This window comes from Theropithecus gelada, chromosome 2 (genome assembly GCF_003255815.1).
Source record: "Theropithecus gelada isolate Dixy chromosome 2, Tgel_1.0, whole genome shotgun sequence".
NCBI lineage: Eukaryota > Metazoa > Chordata > Mammalia > Primates > Cercopithecidae > Theropithecus > Theropithecus gelada.
In genome coordinates, this window is record NC_037669.1 from 41,563,310 (window position 1) to 41,580,699 (window position 17,390).

General features: G+C 40.2%; 1 protein-coding gene across 6 annotated transcripts in view; it reads right to left on the reverse strand.

Moving 5' to 3' along the window:
• The window catches only part of GOLGB1 (golgin B1), a 98,365-nt gene extending 83,533 nt beyond the window's left edge, over positions 1-14,832 (reverse strand). For 4 of the 6 annotated variants that reach the window (XM_025375076.1, XM_025375080.1, XM_025375082.1 and 1 more), the window contains exon 1: positions 13,294-14,832. The gene's annotated coding sequence lies outside the window, so the exon portion shown is untranslated. Of the gene's footprint in view, positions 1-12,669 lie in introns of all 6 variants that reach the window. The other 2 variants (XM_025375077.1, XM_025375079.1) reach the window with 2 other exon arrangements.
• Between the last annotated feature and the right edge of the window lie 2,558 nt (positions 14,833-17,390).

Here is a 17,390-nt window from a genome sequence, read left to right on the forward strand (position 1 = left end):
TTATGAAAAGAAGATACAGATGTAATACAGAAGAAATTAAGAACCCCAAAATACAAACTTTGTATTGATCTTTGAATCTGAGTAGGAACAGTGTGAAATGACAATTCAGTATTTTATATTTGTTCACATATTTTCCTAGCTCTGTCCACTGAAAAGGCTTAAAAGTAATGACAAATTGAGAAGCAATGAATATCTCTAGTGCCTAGATTGGGGTCTTGAAATACTCGTTCCCATCTTTAAAAAGTTTTTAAAAGGAGGTTTTCTTAGAGAAATGGCTAATTCTAGTTCTAAAGTGGAAATGTACAAAATGATCCTGAAACATCTTGTCATACAAAATAGGAAGCTTTCAAAGGACACAGGTTCCCATTGGCTAAAAGTATAATTTGAATATATATGAATAAGAATTATAGCACACTGGGTCATACTGTCCACGGTAATTTATAGATTCAATGCCATCCCCATCAAGCTACCAAGGACTTTCTCCACAAAATTGGAAAAAACTACCTTAAAGTTCATATGGAACCAAACAAGAGCCCACATAGCCAAGACAATCCTAAGCAAAAAGAACAAAGCTGGAGGCATCACGCTACCTGACTTCAAACTATATTACAAGGCGACAGTAACCAAAACAGCATGGTACTTATACCAAAATAGATGTATAGACCAATGGAATAGAACAGAGACCTCAGAAATAACACCACACATCTACAACCATGTGATCTTTGACAAACCTGACAAAAACAAGAAATGGGGAAAGGATTCCCTACTTAATAAATGGTGCTGGGAAAACTGGCTAGCCATATGTAGAAAGCTGAAACTGGATCCCTTCCTTAAACCTTATTAAAGACTTAAATGTTAGACCTAAAACCATAAAAACCCTAGAAGAAAGCTTAGGCAATACCATTCAGGACATAGGCATGGGCAAAGACTTCATGACTAAAACACCAAAAGCAATGGCAACAAAAGTCAAAAGAGACAAGTGAGATTTAGTTAAACTAAAGAGCTTCTGCACAGCAAAAGAAACTACCATCAGAGTAAACAGGCAACCTACAGAATGGGAGAAAATTTTTGCAATCTGCCCATCTGACAAAGGGCTAATAACCAGAATCTACAAAGAACTTAAACAAATTTACAAGAAAAAAGCAAACACCACCATCGAAAAGTGGGCAAAGGATATGAACAGATACTTCTCAAAAGAAGACATTTATGTAGCCAACAGACACATGAAAAAATGCTCATCATCATTGTTCATCAGAGAAATGCAAATCAAAACTACAATGAGATACCATCTCAACGCCAGTTAGAATGGCGATCATTAAAAGTCAGGAAACAACAGATGCTAGAGAGGTTGTGGCAAAATAGGAACACTTTTACACTACTGGTGGGAGTGTAAATTAGTTCAACCATGTGGAAGACAGTGTGGCAATTCCTCAAGGATCAGAACTAGAAATACCACTTGACCCAGCCATCCCATTACTGGGTATATACCGAAAAGATTATAAATCATGCTACTATAAAGACACATGTACATGTATGTGTATTGTGGCACTATTCACAATAGCAAAGACTTGGAACCAACCCAAATGTCCATCAGTGATAGACTGGATTAAGAAAATGTGGCACATATCCACCATGGAACACTATGCAGCCATTAAAAAAGATGAGTTCATGTCCTTGGCGGGGGCATGGATGAAGGTGGAAACCATCATTCTCAGCAAACTATCACAAGGACAGAAATCAAACACCGCATGTTCTCACTCATAGGTGGGAATTGAACAATCAGAACACTTGGACACAGGGCAGGGAACATCACACACCAGGGCCTGTCAGGGGGTGGAGGGCTGGGTAAGGGATAGCATTAGGAGAAATACCTAATGTAAACGAAAGAGTTGATGGGTGCAGGAAACCAACATGGCACATGGATACCTATGTAACAAACCTGCACGTTGTGCACATGTACCCTAGAATTTAAAATATAATAAAAAAAAACCCAGTTAATCAAAATTAATACCTCTAGGAATAGAAATTGTAAATACATAAATTTCCATGGAAAAATTATAAAATAAGCCACCAATGCTAAAACACCAGGAATAGTTGCTATTAGAAAATTCTACCCAATGGTCAAAAATGAGAGAATCTAAGTGCTATAGAAGTTGCTATTTATATTGCTCCAAAATACAGAAAAAGAAAATGAAAAATTGCAAACCATCTCCCTACAAATATTGATGCCAACATTCTAAATACATTTTAATTAGAATTTTAAATAAAATATTAGCAAACTGAATCTGACTAGATACTGAAAAAAATTATCACCAAGTGGATTTATTCTAGTAATTCAAATATCATTAATTATTATGAAATCCACTATGGAAACCCATACCACTACCACATGAGTTTCTGATTGACCCTCCCCAGAAAGAAGCGTGCCCACCAGCATCCTACTGAGTATCACTGAATATCATAGCAAACGAAGAACACATACACATGAACACAGGGTAATAATGATAATATTAATGGCAACAATTACTAAGCAACATTTAATTTAAATGTAAGTAAGTGTACCAGACACTTTATATACTCTTTAATCTTAACAAAATCTGCAAGATAAGTATTATCATCATCCCCATTTTATAGAGGGAAAACTGACACTTAGAAATTAAGACATTTCAAGGTCCCTCAGTTAAATACATAATACAATAGCAGCCAGGCAGGGTGGCTCACGCCTGTAATCCCAGCACTTTAGAAGGCTGAGGTGAGAGGATGGCTTGAGCACAAGAGTTCAAGACCAGCCTGAGCAACATAGTGAGACCCTGTCTCCACAAACATTTTTTTTTTAATTAGCTGGGCATACTGGCATATGCCTGTAGTCCCAGCTATTTGGGAGGCTGAGGCAGGAGGATCACTTGAGCCCAGGAGTTTGAGAGTGCAGTCAGCTATGATCACACCACCGTATTCCAGCCTAGGCAACAGAACAAGACTTTGTCTCAAAAAAAAGAAAGAATAAAATAAAAAAGATTAATAGAATAAAATAAAAAGCTATTTAAAGGAAAAACAGATTACTTTTCTCACATAACCATTTAAAAATATGTACATTTTGGGAGGCGGAGCAAGATGGCCGAATAGGAACAGCTCCAGTCTCCAACTCCCAGCGCGAGCGACACAGAAGACCGGTGATTTCTGCATTTTCAACTGAGGTACTGGGTTCATCTCACTGGGGAGTGCCGGACGATCGGTGCTGGTCAGCTGCTGCAGCCCGACCAGCGAGAGCTGAAGCAGGGCGAGGCATTGCCTCACCTGGGAAGCGCAAGGGGGAAGGGAATCCCTTTTCCTAGCCAGGAGAACTGAGACACACAACACCTGGAAAATCGGGTAACTCCCACCCCAATATTGCGCTTTAAGCAAACAGGCACACCAGGAGATCATATCCCACACCTGGCCGGGAGGGTCCCACGCCCACGGAGCCTCCCTCATTGCTAGCACAGCAGTCTGTGATCTACCCGCAAAGCAGCAGCGAGGCTGGGGGAGGGGCGCCCGCCATTGCTGAGGCTTAAGTAGGTAAACAAAGCTGCTGGGAAGGTCCAACTGGGTGGAGCTCACAGCAGCTCAAGGAAACCTGCCTGTCTCTGTAGACTCCACCTCTGGGGACAGGGCACAGCTACACAACAACAACAACAACAACAACAAAGCAGCAGAAAGCTCTGCAGACGCAAACGACTCTGTCTGACAGCTTTGAAGAGAGCAGTGGATCTCCCAACACGGAGGTTGAGATCTGAGAAGGGACAGACTGCCTGCTCAAGTGGGTCCCTGACCCCTGAGTAGCCTAACTGGGAGACATCCCTACTAGGGGCAGTCTGACACCCCACACCTCACAGGGCGGAGTACACCCTGAGAGGAAGCTTCCAAAGCAAGAATCAGACAGGTACACTCGCTGTTCAGAAATATTCTATCTTCTGCAGCCTCTGCTGCTGATACCCAGGCAAACAGGGTCTGGAGTGGACCTCAAGCAATCTCCAACAGACCTACAGCTGAGGGTCCTGACTGTTAGAAGGAAAACTATCAAACAGGAAGGACACCTACACCAAAACCCCATCAGTACATCACCATCATCAAAGACCAGAGGCAGATAAAACCACAAAGATGGGGAAAAAGCAGGGCAGAAAAGCTGGAAATTCAAAAAATAAGAGCACATCTCCCCCGACAAAGGAGCGCAGCTCATCGCCAGCAACAGCTCAAAGCTGGACGGAGAATGACTTTGACGAGATGAGAGAAGAAGGCTTCAGTCCATCAAATTTGTCAGAGCTAAAGGAGGAATTATGTACCCAGCGCAAAGAAACTAAAAATCTTGAAAAAAAAGTGGAAGAATTGACGGCTAAAGTAATTAATGCAGAGAAGGTCATAAACGAAATGAAAGAGATGAAAACCATGACACGAGAAATACGTGACAAATGCACAAGCTTCAGTAACCGACTCGATCAACTGGAAGAAAGAGTATCAGCGATTGAGGATCAAATGAATGAAATGAAGCGAGAAGAGAAACCAAAAGAAAAAAGAAGAAAAAGAAATGAACAAAGCCTGCAAGAAGTATGGGATTATGTAAAAAGACCAAATCTACGTCTGATTGGGGTGCCTGAAAGTGAGGGGGAAAATGGAACCAAGTTGGAAAACACTCTTCAGGATATCATCCAGGAGAACTTCCCCAACCTAGTAAGGCAGGCCAACATTCAAATCCAGGAAATACAGAGAACGCCACAAAGATACTCCTCGAGAAGAGCAACTCCAAGACACATAATTGCCAGATTCACCAAAGTTGAAATGAAGGAAAAAATCTTAAGGGCAGCCAGAGAGAAAGGTCGGGTTACCCACAAAGGGAAGCCCATCAGACTCACAGCAGATCTCTCGGCAGAAACTCTACAAGCCAGAAGAGAGTGGGGGCCAATATTCAACATTCTTAAAGAAAAGAATTTTAAACCCAGAATTTTATATCCAGCCAAACTAAGTTTCATAAGTGAAGGAGAAATAAAATCCTTTACAGATAAGCAAATGCTTAGAGATTTTGTCACCACTAGGCCTGCCTTACAAGAGACCCTGAAGGAAGCACTCAACATGGAAAGGAAAAACCGGTACCAGCCATCTCCAAAACATGCCAAAATGTAAAGACCATCGAGGCTAGGAAGAAACTGCATCAACTAACGAGCAAAATAACCAGTTAATATCATAATGGCAGGATCAAGTTCACACATAACAATCTTAACCTTAAATGTAAATGGACTAAATGCTCCAATGAAAAGACACAGACTGGCAAACTGGATAAAGAGTCAAGACCCATCAGTCTGCTGTATTCAGGAGACCCATCTCACACGCAGAGACATACATAGGCTCAAAATAAAGGGATGGAGGAAGATTTACCAAGCAAATGGAGAACAAAAAAAAGCGGGGGTTGCAATCCTAGTCTCTGATAAAACAGACTTTAAACCATCAAAGATCAAAAGAGACAAAGAAGGCCATTACATAATGGTAAAGGGATCAATTCAACAGGAAGAGCTAACTATCCTAAATATATATGCACCCAATACAGGAGCACCCAGATTCATAAAGCAAGTCCTTAGAGACTTACAAAGAGACTTAGACTCCCATACAATAATAATGGGAGACTTCAACACTCCACTGTCAACATTAGACAGATCAACGAGACAGAAAGTTAACAAGGATATCCAGGAATTGAACTCATCTCTGCAGCAAGCAGACCTAATAGACATCTATAGAACTCTCCACCCCAAATCAACAGAATATACATTCTTCTCAGCACCACATCGTACTTACTCCAAAATTGACCATATAATTGGAAGTAAAGCACTCCTCAGCAAATGTACAAGAACAGAAATTATAACAAACTGTCTCTCAGACCACAGTGCAATCAAACTAGAACTCAGGACTAAGAAACTCAATCAAAACCGCTCAACTACATGGAAACTGAACAATCTGCTCCTGAATGACTACTGGGTACATAACGAAATGAAGGCAGAAATAAAGATGTTCTTTGAAACCAATGAGAACAAAGATACAACATACCAGAATCTCTGGGACACATTTAAAGCAGTGTGTAGAGGGAAATTTATAGCACTAAATGCCCACAAGAGAAAGCAGGAAAGATCAAAAATTGACACTTTAACATCGCAATTAAAAGAACTAGAGAAGCAAGAGCAAACACATTCCAAAGCTAGCAGAAGGCAAGAAATAACTAAGATCAGAGCAGAACTGAAGGAGATAGAGACACAAAAAACCCTCCAAAAAATCAATGAATCCAGGAGTTGGTTTTTTGAAAAGATCAACAAAATTGACAGACCACTAGCAAGACTAATAAAGAAGAAAAGAGAGAAGAATCAAATCGACGCAATTAAAAATGATAAAGGGGATATCACCACCGACCCCACAGAAATACAAACTACCATCAGAGAATACTATAAACACCTCTACGCAAATAAACTGGAAAACCTAGAAGAAATGGATAATTTCCTGGACACTTACACTCTTCCAAGACTAAACCAGGAAGAAGTTGAATCCCTGAATAGACCAATAGTAGGCTCTGAAATTGAGGCAATAATTAATAGCCTACCAACCAAAAAAAGTCCAGGACCAGATGGATTCACAGCTGAATTCTACCAGAGGTATAAGGAGGAGTTGGTACCATTCCTTCTGAAACTATTCCAATCAATAGAAAAAGAGGGAATCCTCCCTAACTCATTTTATGAGGCCAACATCATCGTGATACCAAAGCCTGGCAGAGACACAACAAAAAAAGAGAATTTTAGACCAATATCCCTGATGAACATAGATGCAAAAATCCTCAATAAAATACTGGCAAACCGGATTCAACAACACATCAAAAAGCTTATCCACCATGATCAAGTGGGCTTCATCCCTGGGATGCAAGGCTGGTTCAACATTCGCAAATCAATAAACATAATCCAGCATATAAACAGAACCAAAGACAAGAACCACATGATTATTTCAATAGATGCAGAAAAGGCTTTTGACAAAATTCAACAGCCCTTCATGCTAAAAACGCTCAATAAATTCGGTATTGATGGAACGTACCTCAAAATAATAAGAGCTATTTATGACAAACCCACAGCCAATATCATACTGAATGGGCAAAAACTGGAAAAATTCCCTTTGAAAACTGGCACAAGACAGGGATGCCCTCTCTCACCACTCCTATTCAACATAGTGTTGGAAGTTCTGGCTAGGGCAATTAGGCAAGAGAAAGAAATCAGGGGTATTCAGTTAGGAAAAGAAGAAGTCAAATTGTCCCTGTTTGCAGATGACATGATTGTCTATTTAGAAAACCCCATTGTCTCAGCCCAAAATCTCCTTAAGCTGATAAGCAACTTCAGCAAAGTCTCAGGATACAAAATTAATGTGCAAAAATCACAAGCATTCTTATACACCAATAACAGACAAACAGAGAGCCAAATCATGAATGAACTTCCATTCACAATTGCTTCAAAGAGAATCAAATACCTAGGAATCCAACTTACAAGGGATGTAAAGGACCTCTTCAAGGAGAACTACAAACCACTGCTCAGTGAAATAAAAGAGGACACAAACAAATGGAAGAACATACCATGCTCATGGATAGGAAGAATCAATATCGTGAAAATGGCCATACTGCCCAAGGTAATTTATAGATTCAATGCCATCCCCATCAAGCTACCAATGAGTTTCTTCACAGAATTGGAAAAAACTGCTTTAAAGTTCATATGGAACCAAAAAAGAGCCCGCATCTCCAAGACAATCCTAAGTCAAAAGAACAAAGCTGGAGGCATCACGCTACCTGACTTCAAACTATACTACAAGGCTACAGTAACCAAAACAGCATGGTACTGGTACCAAAACAGAGATATAGACCAATGGAACAGAACAGAGTCCTCAGAAATAATACCACACATCTACAGCCATCTGATCTTTGACAAACCTGAGAAAAACAAGAAATGGGGAAAGGATTCCCTATTTAATAAATGGTGCTGGGAAAATTGGCTAGCCATAAGTAGAAAGCTGAAACTGGATCCTTTCCTTACTCCTTATACGACAATTAATTCAAGATGGATTAGAGACTTAAATGTTAGACCTAATACCATAAAAATCCTAGAGGAAAACCTAGGTAGTACCATTCAGGACATAGGCATGGGCAAAGACTTCATGTCTAAAACACCAAAAGCAACGGCAGCAAAAGCTAAAATTGACAAATGGGATCTAATTAAACTAAAGAGCTTCTGCACAGCAAAAGAAACTACCATCAGAGTGAACAGGCAACCTACAGAATGGGAGAAAATTTTTGCAATCTACTCATCTGACAAAGGGCTAATATCCAGAACCTACAAAGAACTCAAACAAATTTACAAGAAAAAAACAAACAACCCCATCAAAAAGTGGGCAAAGGATATGAACAGACATTTCTCAAAAGAAGACATTCATACAGCCAACAGACATATGAAAAAATGCTCATCATCACTGGCCATCAGAGAAATGCAAATCAAAACCACAATGAGATACCATCTCACACCAGTTAGAATGGCGATCATTAAAAAGTCAGGAAACAACAAGTGCTGGAGAGGATGTGGAGAAATAGGAACACTTTTACACTGTTGGTGGGATTGTAAACTAGTTCAACCATTATGGAAAACAGTATGGCGATTCCTCAAGGATCTAGAACTAGATGTACCATATGACCCAGCCATCCCATTACTGGGGATATACCCAAAGGATTATAAATTATGCTGCTATAAAGACACATGCACACGTATGTTTATTGCAGCACTATTCACAATAGCAAAGACTTGGAATCAACCCAAATGTCCATCAGTGACAGATTGGATTAAGAAAATGTGGCACATATACACCATGGAATACTATGCAGCCATAAAAAAGGATGAGTTTGCGTCCTTTGTAGGGACATGGATGCAGCTGGAAACCATCATTCTTAGCAAACTCTCACAAGAACAGAAAACCAAACACCGCATGTTCTCACTCATAGGTGGGAACTGAACAATGAGATCACTTGGACTCAGGAAGGGGAACATCACACACCGGGGCCTATCATGGGGAGGGGGGAGGGGGGAGGGATTGCATTGGGAGTTATACCTGATGTAAATGACGAGTTGATGGGTGCAGTAGACCAACATGGCACAAGTATACATATGTAACAAACCTGCACGTTATGCACATGTACCCTACAACTTAAAGTATAATAATAATAAATAAATTTAAAAAAAAAAAAAAAAAAGAAAAGAAACAGTAAAAAATAAATAAATAAATAAATAAAAATAAAAATATGTACATTTTAAGGAAGGAAAGATTAATATTTAAATGAGATAAAAATCTGGGAGAGTGCTAGAGATGTACCAGTTCAGGCAAGACAAAAGGAGTCTCTCATAGATTGATTCAACAATCTCAGAGATCCACAGGAAAGCAGGTGACATAGTGGGAAGTGCACTAAACTGGGAGCCAAGGAACTGAGTTTTCAGTCCTGGCTCAATAAGAAGCTGCATCATGCCAAGGCCAGGGATTCCATAAAACACTACGGCAAATAAAACAATTCCTCAAAGTCTATGCTGGCCACAGCTTTCACAAGGACCTTAACACTTATGTGTTGAAGTGGCACTAGAATTAAGTAAGTTTTATTTTCTCCAAGTCTTCACTGTTATCAACGATTGTTCTTACAACAACCACCTGGTGTTGAGCATTATGCTAGGAACTATAAAAATATAAAAAGAAATATAAAGCATGTCCCTAGTCACAGAAAACAGAACAACATGCACAGGAAAATAAGCAAAATAACTGAAGACAGTGAGTGCATGCCTGTGTGTATATGCACACACGCCATCTATTTTGGAATTTAAATCATATTTTCCCACAGAAACACAGAGAAGGTGGTTAGGTTTCAGTTGAGGCGACTCCAGAAACTTATTTCATGCTTATTTAGTTAAGCCTCAGTAGCTGTCCTTAATTCTTTAAATCTCAAAATGATTTTCAACCAAGTTGAGGGGCTAATAGGTAGTGCTGTATGGCTGAAAATAACATATTCAATATTGTGACATAATTTTACAATTAGAAAATGAACAACTATTTTTCATGATGCAGACGCCACTATTTTAATTAAACAAATTTAAAAGTAAGTGGTAGCTATAACATACATACACAGCATGACCAGCCAAGCACTGCTCCAATATCTTTATACATAACTTACTTCTCATGATTTAACTCACTTTATTTATTTATTTATCTTGAGACCGAGTTTCACTATTGTCACCCAGGCTGGAGTGCAGAGCACGATCTCTCTGCAATCTCCATCTCCCGGGTTCAAGCGATTCTCCTGCCTCAGCCTCCCGAGTAGCTGGGATTACTGGTACCCGCTGCTACGCCTGGCTAACTTTTTGTATTTTTAGTAGAGAGGGGGGTTTCACCATGTTGGCCAGGCTGGTCTCAAACTCCTGACCTCAAGTGATCCACCCGCCTTTGCCTCCCAAAGTGCTGGGATTATAGGCTTGAGCCACTGCGCCTGGCTTAACTCACTTTATCCCTAAAACAAATGCAAGAGGGAGTACTGTCAATATTCCCAGTTTTAAGGTGAGTAAACTAAGGCAGAAGGATGTTAAGTAATTTCCCCAGTCACATAGTTTGACAAAGCTTCTTGATGGGTGAAGACACACAGAAAAAATTTTATTTTCTGAATAATCTCATTACCCAATATTCTTCACTCAGGTTGAAAACAGAACGAGGGGACAAGGGCATTATGTTAATAGTTAGGTAAGTACTTTTTTTTTTTTAAGCAGTACGTAAACTAAAATGATTCATAGTAATATGGCCCCAAATAATTCCATATTGTTTAAACTACAGACAGGTTCACACAAGGGACCTAGGATATATATACATGGATGTTCACTACGGCAGTGTTTTGATGGTTAATGACTGAAAATCTAAATGTCCATCAATGGGGACAGGCTAAATATAATTTTTATATTTTTACAAAGGACTGCCATGTAGCCATCTAAAAGGATGAGGCAGTTTTATACCCATGGATATTGAAAGTGCCTAATACACAGTATGAAAGGACAAAAGAAAGACGTAGAATAGCATGTGTATTAGCATTCCACTTGTGGGAAAGACAGAAGCGGGTATATATTATCATGTGCTTTATTATGATCAGAAAATTTCTTAAATATAACCAAGAAATTATTTACAGTGCTTACTTCTGGGAAGTGGGGAATGGAGATGGGTAGATCAGTGGATAGAAAAGAAAAAGACTTTTCTTTTTACATTGTATCCTTCTGTATTAAATTTCCTTTTATCAAAAGCATGTAGCTGATTTTAAAATAGCTTAATTAAAAATACAGCAACATAGAGCCTAGTCTCCTTTTACATAATGGTTTCTAACCACAGACTGGTATGTAATGATCAGTGGTATTCCTAATAGTAGTTAACCTAGAGAAATTAATGAATGATTTATTTTATAAACAAGGATAAAGTCAACATCCCTTTAATTAATCCATTAATCAAAGGGAGAAAAAGAAAGGGGGCCTATAAATCTCAAGCAGAAGGTTGAAAAAAATCTTCTAAAGATTATTTTTAAGAAAGGCTGCATTCCAGAGTCTGGATGCCAGAAATGCCAACGACCTTCTTGAAAAACAAGGAAGCATCTTTACGTGATTGTCAAATTGGACTGGGAGGTCCCAAAGGGTGGACAAGGCTTTTTAAAAATTTCATTCTTTTAAGTTTATACTTTTGCATATTTCATATTATACACAACATATTTACAGTGGTAGTCATACACTATGAATAATTAAATATACAATATTTGGGGAGATGCATGCTCAAAAATGTTTTACTGATAGGGAGTGCAATTAAAAAGGTTTGGAAGCTACTGTGGTTGTAAAAAAAATTAATGCAGTGAAGAGAAAAACATTAAATGGTCATTCTGTGGTCAAGCGATGAAAAGTAAAAGCTATGAAGCAGTTAATGTACAATGCCTGCAACTTTGGAGTACTCTTCAACTTTTTCCTGCATCCATTACAAAACCAAATCCTGCCATTTTTCCAATAGAATATTTCCTGAGTTTGCCCCTTCATAACCATTCTGGCCATCTAAATCTTATAAATTCACGCTTTTGGAAAGGCCTCCGGCCCTTCTGTAAAAAGCCCTCCACTTGCCTGCATCTTGCACAGAACTGTAAGAAGGTCCTTTAAGTGCTCGGCCAGCTTCCAACTATCTCAAAAACTGAAAGTACTTATTCATGATTTTAAATATCCCTGTCCCACTCTCAAAGTGTCCGCTCCCCGCAGACCAACTGGAGCTCTTTAAATAAGTCAGACAAATATATTCCTCATTCCTCAAGGGACTCACCCTCCCTTTCACACTCCGGTTGTGCAGATTAAACACACTCCACACCATCAAACCAAGTTATTTTTCCTCGAGAACTCTCCTCGAGGTTCTCGAGGAAAGTTTTAAGGAAGGAAAGATTAATATTTAAATGAGATAAAAATCTGGGAGAGTGCTAGAGATGTACCAGTTCAGGCAAGACAAAAGGAGTCTCTCATAGATTGATTCAACAATCTCAGAGATCCACAGGAAAGCAGGTGACATAGTGGGAAGTTTCTCTAACAGCCTGCCCACCTCTGATTCCTGGGATTTTCGTGTTGACGGGATCGTTGGGATCTTTCCTCTCTTCTCATCTTTCCAGTAACCCATTAGCATTAGCAGGATCACTGGACAGGCCTCCGTTTGCATTAATATCGCCAATGATTCTGTGATCTCCGCCCTCAAGACCTTTGATTTCTTTTGGTCCCGCCTCCCCTTCGGGACACTAAGTTTGTTTAGGGCCTGAGCACAGGGGCCCGGCAGGTTCTTTCCGACGTCAGCGGCTGCGTACCGAGGCCGACTTAGGCAGGCCGCTCCAGGAACAAGGCCGTGCGGATAGGACTGACCTGGGCGCTTTTCCCCGTCGCTCGCAGGGGAGAAACGTGCCGGGGAGGGGACAGACCGTGAGCAAGTGGTCCAAGTCTGCGCAGGGCGACCCCGAAAGCCCTCCCGTGGGGCCGAGAGGCTTGTGGGCTACTAGAACGAGGCCTGGTAGGTGAAGGAGGCGGGTGAAGGGCCGGATCCAGGACTGAATCCGGGAGAGGCGGGGCGAGGAGGGGACTCCAGTGTAGCTGCTTGGGCAGCTCCCGCGACCCCTCTGGCGGGGGTGACTGTTATTGGACTCGCAGAGGGAAGAGTTGGGGAGCGTCCCCCACTCACCTAGAAGCGCTGCCGCCTGAGGCTTCAGCTGCCCCCCTCCCAATTCAAGCCACGTCAGCTCGGGAACCCCGTACGCAACACCTTCCACCGCCGCGCCCCGCCAGGGACTCAGCCACTAGCAGTTGGGACGGAAGATGGGATTAAGACACCGACCAATCAGGACTATCGGCAGTGGGTTACCAGGGAGACCAGGCACGCCTTGTTTGTTACCAACCTATCAACAATGACGGAAACCAATCAACGACAGAAGATGCCCCGCTTCCTCAAAGAAACAGCCAATGGACCCTAAAGAGTGAATGAGGGGCGTGATTAGACGCGAGTAGGTGCCCCGGAAGAAGATCTGGGGAGGGACAGGAAATGCCGAGTGGGCGGGTGTTCTGGGAAAGGTCAGGTGTTCTCAGTGTGAGGTGGTTATGCTGGTTTTGTCTAATTCCTCCGCTTAGTCGGCTGTGACTGACCGAGACTGCGGCTTGGGCTTCCGTAGAGACTTGAGACTGCGGGCACCCCCTGCCATTAGGATTGTTGAATGAGCTGTGAGAAGGGAGTCGGGGATATGGGACTCTTAGAGTCAAAAAATACTGGAGCCTCTTAGTTCTTCGTCTAATATGACCTTTTGATTTTGTTGATGAAAAATAATTAACCACAGAAGTAACTTGCCCAAAGTCAAACAGCGACTTATTGATGAAACTCGAACTAGAACCCGGTGTCAGTATGAAAGAGGATCAGCGATGTCTGTAAGGACATGATTGTGAGAGAGAGAGTAGTGACTACTAGAAAGGTGCCTCTTACAAAGTGGAGCCTGAGCCAGGACCTAAGCAAAGATTGAGAGTTGAGGGCTCAGGCTCTGCAATGGGTGTCAGTGAAGCGCTCCAGCAAAAGACTGAAATCATGCATGCTCTCCTTAAACCCCAAGGAAAGGGAGGGAAAGTAGCCAACTCCCAGTGACCTGTCATTTCAGGCACTCTCTAGGCAATAAGAATAATGTTAGTTTGAATTTATTGAATCTTACCGTGCACTCAGCTGGCCTATTGTATGTATACTCATCTTAATGATTACATAACTTCGCAATTCAAACATCAGTTCAGTAAGGCCTTTCCTGGCTGCCCATCTTACGGAACTGGAGGTCATTATGCTAAGTGAAATAAGTTTGGCACAGAAAGACAAATATCCCATCGTCTCACTCATGTGGGAGCTTAAAAAGTTGATCTCATGGAGCAGAGATAAGTACCAGAGCCTGGGAAGGTGGAGTTGGGGGAGGCAGGGAAGAGATTGGTTAATGAGTACAAACATATAAGGAATAAGTTCAAGTGTTTGATAGCACAGTAGAGTGACTATAGTTAATATATATATATATAAAAATAACTAGAAGAGAAGATTAGAAATGTTCCCAACACAAAGAAATGATAACTGTTCGAGGTGATAGATACCCTAAACACCCTGATTTGATTATTACACATTGTATGCATATATGAAACTACCACACCCCATAAATATGTACAAATATGTATCAATACAAACATAAATAAAATTGCTGCATGCACTATACTTCTTTGCTTCTTTTTCCCCCTAAGCATTTTGCCATCTAACAGATTATATATTTTACTCATTTATCTTGTATCTTCTCATTAGATTATAAGCTCCAGGAAGGTAGTAATTTTGATCTCAGCTTTATCTCCAGGTCCCAGAAAAGTATAGAGCAGGGCACTCAATATCTATTAAATTAATAAAGTATATGTGATTATCCTTATTTTAAATGCAAGGCAATAAGACTTCAGAAGGTTAAATAATTTGCACAAGGTCCCATGGTGAGGGGCAGAGACAGAATTTGAAGTGGCTATTCAACGTCAATGCTGCAGCACTTTATGAATACGTCATATTCTTATATCCCTCATTGTATCCACCCAGCAAAGTCCTAAACCTGCATCAGTCCAACTATTGGTCTCTACTCCTACCTTTGGGGAGCAAAATGCTGCAGGAGACATCAGGACAATAATGACATCAATGTCCTGACCACTACACATTCAGTTTCCAGCTGAACTCCATCTTCAGCACACTCCCAAATCCTTCTTGTCTTCAGCTTCCTCTCCCATTTGCCACAATTATTCAAACCTTTAACATCCTCTTTAAGTCCCAACCCCATATCTACACCTCACACTCCCAGCAGATGAACTTGCTTCTACTTTAGAGAAAATAGAAACCATCACTGAGAGTCCTATTGTACTCCCTTACACAAAATTTACCTTTCTACATACCTATTTTCACATTCAACCTTAGAATTTATCTTTCAGTTTTAACAGAATAAAACTTTCTTATGGGAGAAGAGATTAGAATTTTGTCTGTCTAGTAAGTCTTCTTATGGCTCTACCTTCTATTATTGGGTGAGCACATTATGGTGAGAATTATAGTGAACACTAGGGGCACGAAGGAAGAAAATGAGGTGGAAAAGTTAAAGAACGAAACTGATATTATTTCTAAGTTCACTGAAGGACTGGAAATAATTTAGAATGCAACCTAATGGAAGCAATTTAGGCTCTGAGAGGGTGATCAAGATAATAAAAGATAATTAGGAGTTGCCCCAGCAAAAAAGAGGGTACAGAATAGTGGAGGTAGAGGGAGCAGCATGTGCATGAACCATTTGGGCAATTTGACATAAGTGACATGACTGAACGAATAGGCAAAGAGTAGGTCATAAAATTGTGCCATTTTATGCTAAGGAGTTTGGATATGACTCTAAGCTCCAGAGCAGTTACAGACTGCAGAAATCACAGAATTGTGGAGTCATTCAGATGTCCCTTAGAGAGTGACCATTTCCCTAACTGCAAGTACAGGGAGGAAAAGTTGAAAGACAAGAAATGTCACATTCTCTGTGATTTACTGTTGCCCAATTCCCTCTACCCTTTTTCAGTTCTTTCCCCATCATCCTCTTACCTTACCCTATACCAAATGCAAACTTATTCCAAAACTTTCATGCAGCCTTATTTATTAAGGTATCTTCCATACCTAATATATCTTCAGCATAGTATATACTCAATAAATATTTGTTAAATAAATAAAATATCCAACATATAATTCTATATGAATAAATCTTAAAATCTTAGAGAAATAAGAAATTGTCTCGAAAAATATAACTTTGAGACATATCAATTATATGCAAAAACATACAATCACATGATCACATCAATCAATGAAGAAAAAAATTTTCACAAGAAGAAGAGGGAAGGTAAGGAAAGAAGAAGAGGGATGGTGGGGGAAAAGAAGGGAGATGCGAAAGAAAGAAGAGGGAAGGTGAGGAAAGAAAGTGGGGAAAGAAGAAGAGGGAAGGTGGGGAAAGAAAAAGAGGGATGGTGGGGAAGAAGAAGGAAGGTAGGGGAAGAAGAAGAGGGAAGCTGGGGGAAGAAGAAGAGGGAAGGTGGGGATAGGGAAAAGAAGCTGAGGAAAGAAGGTGGGGAAAGAAGAAGGAGGGAAGGTGGCGGAAGAAGAAAAAAAAATCAACACCCATTCATGATTAAAAAAAAAAAAGCCAAACTCAGAAAACTAGCAATAGAAGGATATTTACTCAACTTGATAGAAAAGTATTGCAAAATCTTAATGGTGAGAAACTAGATGCTTTCCCTCTAAGATCAGGGAAAAGGCAAGGATGTCCCCTCTCACTACTCCTATGTGACATTATACTAAACCTACCTAATGTAAGATAAGAAAGGGAAATAAAAGATATTCATACTAGAAAGTAATAAATAAAACTGTCTTTGTAGATGACATGATTTTTTATGTAAAAAATACCTAAGAATAAACAAAAACCTCCTGGAATTAATAGGCAATTTTAGCAAGACTACCGGGTAAAAGGTCAATTGCTTTCCTAACACCAGCAAAGAACAGTTGGAATTTGAAATTAAAAACACAATACCATTTACATTACCCTCAAAAAATAAAGGGAAAATAAATACTTAGACATAAATCTAACAAAATATGCACAGGCTTTATGTGAAGGAAACTAGCAAACCTCTGATTAAAAAAATTAAAATCTAAATAAATTGAGAAATATTCTCAGAAAGCATCAGTATTGTTACGATGTCAATTCTTCCCAACTTTATCTGTAG